Below are 8,447 nucleotides of genomic sequence, written 5' to 3' on the forward strand. Positions count from 1 at the left end.
TTGTGGCGATCCTCCTGCCTCAGGCTCCCAAGTGCTGGGTTACAGGTGTGCGCCATCCCAGGAGCCATCCCTTCCTACAGGGCCCCATCCTGCTTACAAGGGTCCAACTGCTGGGGACACTAGAGCTGGGGAATGTGTCCTCCAGGACTCTGAGCTCCCCCAGTCATATACTCAACTAGCAAGGTCTGGAAAGTCAGGGGAGTAGCCTGTGCAAAGGCCCTGGGGTTCTCAGGCTGCTGGCAATGCCATTTGGGTGGAGCACTGGGAAAGGCAGCTTGGTGAAGGAGGAGGCAGAACAGCAGGCGGTTGCAGGGGCAGCTGATCTGTCTGTCTGTCTATCTGGGTCTGTCTGTCGCTATGGTGGGGCTGGGTAGCCGGAGCCACTGTAAGGTGTCAGATCTCACAGAGCTCTGCTAGCTGTTTTTCCCTTACCCCAACACACACACACACAGACACACACCCCAGTGCATATCCTGGTGGTGTCCCAGCCCTGAGCAAGAAAGGCCAAGCCCCGGGGCACCTATTTCACCAGGAAGCTGGGGTCACAGCTGTTGCTGGCAGCCAGGAAACACTTGAATGTGCTTCCCAGAAGGAGCAGGGAGCTAAGACAATGTTCCCGGTCTCGCTGGACGCTGGAGGGCCAAACAGCTGGGAGTCGCCCCTGGGGGTTCTGCTTTCTTATTGTGAGTCTTTCAGGGAAAGTGAAAGCCGAGAAGCTCCTGGCTGCCCGGTCGTCCCCCCCAAACCCCCCGTTTCTTGACAAGGCCTGGATGGGCAGCAGCAGCTCTGCCCAGCTCTGCTGGGCCCAGGCGTGGCCCAAGGAGGCCCCTGGTACTCTCTGCTCCCTGACCCGTGAAATGGACAAAGAAGGAGGCTGACTTTACTCCTTGTGTTCCAGGGGGTTGGGGGCACCCACTTGAGGACAAAGGCCAGGCCCGGTGGCCGGCATGGCTGAGTCCTCTGAACCTACAGACAGGATGCAGAGTGAACCTATCAGAACTTCGTTCCCGAAGTCACTTTCCTAGAAGGGTAACCAAGAGTTAAAATGGACTTTCAAAAATTAGGATTTTTAGACAGACGTGACACAGACCTGTAATCTCAGCACTCAGAAGGCTGAGGCAGGAGGATGGCTAAAGAATTCAAGGCCAGCCTGAACTGGGTAGTGAGCTATTTCTCCAACACCCTCACGCTGAGAGCAAATGTTGCCCTGGTGGCAAAAGACATTCGATACCTCCTGCCGGTTAGTGGCTACAGCCTGGGTAAACCTACACACTGGTCCTGCCCCCTGCCATAAACTGGAGTCCTTTCGGGTGCCCTCGCTGTAGCCAAATCGTGAATAAATTCACTTTTCCACTGTTCCAAGCTCTTCATGCACCCTTGACGGCAGGCAGGCAGGCAGGCAGGCAGGCAGGCGGGCGGGTGCATCCAGACAGGCGGGGCTCAGACACAGGCCTCTGCAACTGGGCTGGTGTGACTCGGGGCTGCAGGGAGACCAGAGCCTCCGAGCGGACAGCCTGGTGGCCACAGCACCCCTCACTGTCTCGGGGACACCATGTCCTGCTCTCTGTCCAGCCACAGAGTCCACCAAGAAAGGATGAGTGAAGAAAGGCCCTCTCCCCGTCCCCGGCCGGCCTGGCCCCTCAGGCCTGCTCATCCATCTGTCCCTGGTACCCTGCTGCGTGCTGGCTGGGGGGACAGAGTGGGAGAGATGACTTACTGATTTCATTCTCCTCAAAAACATGGGGTCATTTGTGAATAAGGAGGGATCGAAGGGAATGGGGAAAAAATATCTGTAACGTGCAGGTACAAGTTTCCTGTGATGGATGTGATCGTTATGTGTATCTAAAATGAAACAATAAAAATTTAAAAAGGGGAACCCCCTCTGCCAAACCCCAAAAAAACATGATGTCAGAACTAACCAGCAGAGGTGGGTATGGTGGTACATGTCTATAGCTGTAGCTACTCGGGAGGCTGAGACAGGAGTTGGAGCCCAGCCTGTAGTGAGATCTCGTCTCAAAATAACAATCCTGATAATGAGTCGGGGCCTCGGTTGCTGGCAAATCTGTGAGAGCTGTCATCAGAGCTGAGCTACTGCAGGAACAGAGATCCTGTCGCTTGCAGTTTGAAACCTTGCGGTCACCGAGGACCCCACACTCAGAAGAGCCCTGGGCTTGATTGGTGTTCCATGGTCGCCGTCTTGAAAGTGGCTAATGGTGTTTAAACGGGGAGCTCTGGGTTCTCCGCTTTCCCTGGGGCCCACAGAATATGCAGCCTGTGTAGGGGAAGCAAGTGTGTAGTAGGAATTTACTCAAAGCAAGCACTTTCACCCACCATCTTTCCCTCGCTCCCTGAGACAGGCTCCCGCTACACTGCCCAGGCTGGACTCAAGCCTGTGTTCCTCCTGCCTCAGCCTCCTGAGTGCTGTGATCACCAGTGTCCCATCACATCTGGCTTGCGTGCTTATTCCTATTTTTTTTGTGTTAAAGGTCTGTTCATGGACCTTAACTCTTCTGTTTCTTTCTTGCTAAGTAATAAACTGTCTCAAAATATAGTGGCTTCTGTGGCCGGGGATTTAGTTCAGGGGCGTAAGTGCCTGCCTGGCAAGTGAGAGGTCGTGAGTTCGATCTCCAGTACCAAAAAAGCAAAAACAAAATGTAGTGGCTTCAAACAACTGTGGCACCACCAGATGCGGTGGTGCACACCTGTCAGCCAGCATCCTGGGACGCCAATGAGGAGGATCACAAGTTCAAGGCCAGGGGAGGCAGTTTGGTGGGACCCTGTCTCAATCGCAAAAGGGCTGGGGATACAGCTCAGTGCAAAGGGCCTGGGTCAGTTAAGATGTCCTGTGTTTTGCTCACAGTTCTGCAGTCTGCCCAGGCTTGTGGGGAAGCCTCCTCTGCTCCCACTGTACCCCTGGGTAGTGTGGCCCCTGGCCTCCTCCAGGAGCAGCCTGGGTGCCCTCATGGTGTGGGGCGGGATCCTGCCACCCACAGCCCCAAAAAGAGCCAGGGTCTTTCAGCTGGGCCTTCGTCCGTGCACTGTGCTCTACCGGCCACGCAGGTGCAGAGCCAGGCCCAGCAGCCCACGGCCCCCACCCTCTCTGACCGCATTCCCTGCACAGCTCCCCGGTTTCTCCATCCATTGATGCCCCACTGTTCCTGGGGTCAGGGTGGATTCCAGGGCCACCTGCCAGGACCTGAACCCTTGTCTCAGGTACAAGCTCTGGACTTTTTGAAGCCAACAGAAGGTGTGGTAGGCATGGGATTCAAGCCCCAGCTGTGTGTTGGACGCCCTTGCAGGGAGCAGGATCTGGCACCTCCCAGGGCAGGATGGGGCCCCCCGGGGCCGCTCGGAGCCTGGTCAGGAAGTCGCAGGGCTGTGGGCAGATTATGCAAGAGCAGGCTGGCGGCAGGGCCGTTGTTTTTCACCACGATGGCACTTTGCTCAGGAAATACCCGCGGCTCAGGCGTGCACTGCGGAGGCCCCGCACCTGCGCAGGGGCCCTCTCAGTGCTGGGCACTCATCAGGCGGAACGGGGTCCCCTGGGCCGGGTTTATTCACAGACTTTCCTCGAGAGCCACTCTGCCCTGCTGGCTCGACTCTGAGGACAGACGGCGGTCCTGTCCTGCCACCCAGGAAGCCAGATGCTAGGAGGAACTGGTTTTTATTGATGCTTCTTCAGGGGTTTTTTGGAGACAAGCTCCTTCTAGCTGGGCTCGAACCCATAATTCTCCTGCCTCAGCCTCCCCAGAGTGCCAGGATCACAGGTCTACACCTGGTTGAGGCTTCTTGTACTCACCTCTTTAAACCTCCTGGGGGCCCCGGAAGTGGTTACCATTATTTTTCCTACAACAAAGGAAAGGAAACCAATGCCCAGAGATGTTAAGTTATTTGCTCAAGGTCACACAGCCGCTAAGTGGTGTGGCCAGGATTCAAACCCAGGTCACCTGTGGAGCCCTGGTTCCAACCACTTGGCCATGACTTTGGGGCCCAGGGCAGGGTCACTGCTGAGCTAATCGATGGCCCAGTCTTCACATTTTGCCTCTTTCTGTTCCCCTGATTTTGTTTTGCTTTAGTTTTTGAGACAAGTTCAGGCTGATATTGAACTCACTATGTAGCACAGGCTGGCCTTGAACTCATGGTGATCCTCCTGCCTCAGCCTCCGGAGTGCTGGGATTACAGGCATGAATCACCAGGTGCAGTAATTTTATTACGTTCCTAGAATTGTTTCAAGGAAACTTAGCAACCAAGTTCACCTGGCTAGAATCTGAGTCCCAGGCCCTGGAGAATGTCATACAGGGTCCCCACACGTGGGAAATGCACAGGTAACGCAGTGTGCCTCCTGCTTCCACTCCGAGCCTGGCTCTGGCCTGGCCACTTCCCCAGAGGACCCTCGATGGCTCCCCAGTGCCCCCAGGTCGCAGTCAGCCAATCTGGGTCTCTAGGTGGTGCCCTGCCACTCCCACAGCTCTGATAGCCAAACCTTTTCTGTGATCCAGCTATGTCCCCTTGGTCACCAAACACGGAGGGCACATCCCCAGCCTGGAACCTGCTCTGCCCCAATCCTAGACTCTCACCATTTTCCTGCTCCTCCCCTTCCTCCTCCAGGAAGCCCCCTAGGATTTCCCAGCCTTGATCTCTGTGTCTTCCGAGCTCCCGCAGTTCTGGCTGAAAGGGGGAACTGGAGGCTAAAAGCCTCCAAAAAATAAAAAGACCCCCCCTCCCGAAAAGATGGATTCATTCATTCATTCGGACATACTTGTATGCCACTAGGGCCTGGCTTCATGCGCTCATCTGTTAAATGAATATTTATGAAGCCCAAACTGGGTGCCCTGGAACCCGCTGCCCTGCCTCGTGGAGGATGACAGTAAGGACATTTGAGGGGAAGTTTGCTGGCCCTCAGAGATGGAGTACTGGTTGAGGGGGTGGCGGCACGGGAGCGGGATGGGCGTGGCCTTCTGCCCCTCTGGCTCTGGGCTGCTGAAGAGCCGCACAGGTGCCCATGCAGCTGGGGATTGTTCCACAGGTGTCAGGGCTGGATGTGGGATGTCACAGCGGCCTCAGGAGGAACTGGAGAGGACCTGTCCCCAAGGAATGGGGGCCCAGGGGGAGGGGAAGCCAAGCTGAGCTCTTCAGAACTCCCCCAGGGAACCCTTCCAGGGCCCCCAGGACACAGGGCTCCATGCTGGGAAGCAGGACACACAGCTGCCCTGAGCCTGCAGTTAACTTAGCACCTTCCTGAGCCAGGGGTGCTGCCGGCCAGCTGTGCATCCAGCAGCCTCCCTACAAAACAGGACTTTGTATCGCCATCCAGCCACTGAGGAAGTGGGGGAGAGGCCGCGGTTTCTTCAGGGTCAAGGTCACACACAGACAGCTGACCACAGCTACCACGCAAGCCTGGGGCCCAGGTCCAAGTGATGGCTGAGAGTCCCTGGTCCAGCTGATCCGTGCCTGAGGTCTCACCTTCATCCACAGCAGCTGAAAGTTTCAGAGCGCCTTTTCTGGGGCACTGCACAGGGAACAAGGTCAGGGGGGACCCCGCACAGCAGCTGCTCTGCCTGGCATATGCCGTAAATGCTTGGCATAAAATGCTGGAAGCTGGGTGTGGTGGTGCATGCCTGTAATCCCAGTGCTCAGGAGGCTGAGGCAGGAGGCTGGAGGCCAGCCGAGGCTACATATTGTGAGTTCCAGTGTGGCATTCATCCAGGGACGAACTAGAGGTGGCAAAGTCACTTGGCCTCTGTTTCAAGAAGCCCGGGGGCCCCTTATGGAGGGTCACTTTGTCCCTTCCTCCTAGGGACAAGGACTGTCCCATGCCTGAGAAACTGCATCCAGCCTTGTGGGCTTCAAACAGACACACAAACATCTGAGTCTGACTGTGTGAGGCTTGGGAAATAGAACCACTGGGAAGATCACTGATTTCTTCCTCCTTCTGACTGGGGAAGGGAAGACTTACCGGGAAGTGAGGTCAGTGACTTGTGACATCGGCACTCTGCCCAAGCTTGTGGCCCTGGGCCTGCCACGTTCTGCAAAGGGGCGCTGGGGGCCATGGCAGGGAATCGGGTCAGAGCCCCTCCATGTCTGGCCTGGTGGGCAGCTGTCCCCACGTCCATCCCCACACACTCTGGCTAATGTGGAGGACACTGCCAGTTCATGGGGCAGCAAGGTGACAGGGCCAGTGGAGGCCCACGAGGGAGTCGTGACTCTCAGGCCTCTGAGACTGCAGATGGGGACACAGCAGGCTGGGATGGAGAGAGCTGAGTTTGACTCTCGTCCATGGCCGGGGAGCTGGACGGGCCTGTAATTCAACCCCTCCCTCCCTGAGGGCCAACCCCGGGAAGACCCTCTCTCTGCCTAGGGGCACCTCTGTCTCGTGACGGCACAGCAGAACAAGCAGCCACTGGCTGGCAAACTGCACAAGGCTGACTGTTGCCATCAGAATGAGAGGAGCCTGTATGCTTCTTTCTTCTTTGAGATGCAGTATTTTGTAGTCCGGGCTGGCTTTGAACTTGTGGCAGCCCTCCCGCCTCAGCCTCCCTAGTTCTGGGATTACAAGCATTTGGAGAGCAGAGAGAATGTACTATGCTCATGAATAGGTGGAATCCAGGTGCCCTGATACCAATCCTCCAGAAACTCACCCCTCCAGGGTCCAGGAAAATCTCGACTTAAATCATAGTTGGAGTTTGAGGAACTTCACAAATGGATTTTAAAATGTAACAGAAGGGCTGGGGATTTAGCTCAGTGGCATACGCGCCTGCCTTGCAAGCCTGTGGTCATGAGTTTGATCCCTGGTACCAGTAAAAATACAAAAAAAAAAATAGAATAATCAAAAAAACTATACATAATTGATGATGCTAAGCATTGTAAGCCAGGCATGGTGGCACATGCTTATATTGGCAGTACTCTGAAAGGCTGAGGTGGGAGGATCATAAGTTCGAGTCCATCCTGTGCAACTTAGTGAGACCCCTGTCTCAAAAAAAAAAAAAAAATATATATATATACATATATATATATATACACACACATATATGGGGATGGTATACCAGGATGTAGCTCAGTGCAAAGGCCTGGGTTCAATCCTCAGTGCTTAAAAAAATAAATAAAAAATAGATCCTAAACATTTTATAAAGCTTTCATAAGCACCATGTGGAACCAACCCAGGAATAAGAAGACCAGAGGAGAAGGGACTATGATGTGCAGTTCTAGACCCAAGGACTTACAGCAGATGGTGACATGATGGACCATTTAGCCACTGGCTCAGATCTGGAGAGAAATGAAGTCGGGTCTCTAGACCTGACGCACCATGTGCAGTCCAGATGTGTGAGAGACCTGGATGTGACAGGTAATTATAAAGCCAAAGAAATAAAATATTTTAAAAAATTGGAGCTGGGATTTAGCTCAGTGGTGTAAGCACTTGCCTGGCAAGCATGAGGTTGTGAGTTCAATCCCCAATACCCCCTCAAAAAAATAAAAAAAATTTTGGGGGACAGTGGCACACATTCTTGTAACCCCAACACTTGGGAGACTGAAACTAGAGGATTTCCATGAGTTCAAAGCCACCCTGAGTTGTATAGCAAGAGCTGGCCTCAAAAATAAACAAACCTCCAAAACCAAAAACAGGTGCACGCCTGTAACCCCAGTGCTTTGGTGGCCGACGGAGGAGGATGGCTCTGAGTTCGAGTTCAGCGCTGCTATATAAGTGAGTTCAAGGCCAGTCTGCAGTGCAGAGTGAGACCCTGCCTCAAAACAACAACGACCACAAATCCAAAAAACAAGACCACTACCACCAATAACATTAAAACCCCGATTTTTTTCCTTGTGACTTACAGGTGGGAAGGACCTTTTATTTATAAACCGAATGGTGAAACTGATGAGTTTGATTAAAATTAAGGAAAGAATACCGTCAATAAGAACACCGGGCGACAGGACGGAGGAAGTATTTGTAAAACGACAGGGGATTAGTATCTAGAATATACAAGGAATTATTGCAAAGCTACAAGAAAGCAGGAAATAATAAAAATATGACCAAAGGATGTGAACAGGCAGTTCACCGAAGGGGAAACCCGAATGAGTAACCAGCCCTGAAAAGGTGCTCAAACCCACGGATCTTCAGAGAAATGCAAATGAGCCGAGCTCCACTTCGCAACATCCACGGGGCAGGCTGGAGGGAACTTTCGGCCACGGCGAGACTGAGGGACAGTGGACGGGCGGAAGCGAAAGCAGGGTCTCTCCAGCCCTGCTGTGACTGGTGACCAGCACGGTCACCCTGCAGGGCCAGCTGGTGGTGTTTATGGAGCTGGTGTGCAAACACTCCCTGAGACCCGACGTCCCCTCCAGGGGGTCACACACACACCCGAGCACCACAGGACTGACAGGCACGGTGGATGGCGAGGGGCGGAGATTGAAGGAAAAATAAAGCCATGATGTAGCTCGGTGGTGGGGCCCAG

This window comes from Cavia porcellus, unplaced genomic scaffold, assembly GCF_034190915.1.
Source record: "Cavia porcellus strain 051 isolate PalLab524CR breed Dunkin Hartley unplaced genomic scaffold, mCavPor4.1 scaffold_25, whole genome shotgun sequence".
NCBI classification, from domain to species: Eukaryota; Metazoa; Chordata; class Mammalia; order Rodentia; family Caviidae; genus Cavia; species Cavia porcellus.